The sequence below is a fragment of the Penaeus monodon genome, chromosome 15, assembly GCF_015228065.2.
Source record: "Penaeus monodon isolate SGIC_2016 chromosome 15, NSTDA_Pmon_1, whole genome shotgun sequence".
In the NCBI taxonomy this organism is placed as follows: domain Eukaryota; kingdom Metazoa; phylum Arthropoda; class Malacostraca; order Decapoda; family Penaeidae; genus Penaeus; species Penaeus monodon.
This window is the reverse complement of record NC_051400.1, coordinates 146,551-147,074: the sequence shown is the minus strand read 5'-3', so window position 1 is coordinate 147,074 and position 524 is coordinate 146,551.

Below are 524 nucleotides of genomic sequence, written 5' to 3'. Positions count from 1 at the left end.
GAGCTCTGAAATTATTGTGTCTTGGAGAACTCATGGTCTCATATATATCAGAATCATAGCAACATATTAAAACATTCAGATCACAAGTAGAACATTTAATATGAGAATCGAACCCGGAGACACTAATTTTGAAATATTGCAGTCGCTAAATAGAGATCGCTTCATATATATAACTCCGGCTTCGAGAAACATAATTCTGTCATTGTGTAAGTGTAAATGTCACGAAGAGATAATCATTTAATGCATTAATTCTCCTGTTGCAAATCCTCTTACGGCGGGACCCCCGAGGCGAGGGGGTTGAACACACAGAAAGCCTAAGAGCATTATGTAAATAGATTACACATACAAAGAAACACGTGTGTATCAGCGTGGACGGACTGGCTAATGAGTTCGTGTTTGTCAAGTTGCTTCTTGATAGTAAAAGAAGAGAATGGAGACGAAAAATATAAAGAACATTAACAGGAGTAATTTCTAATACCTGTTGCCTTGTCTGTGTATCTTGAATTCACAGCGTCCCCGTAAAT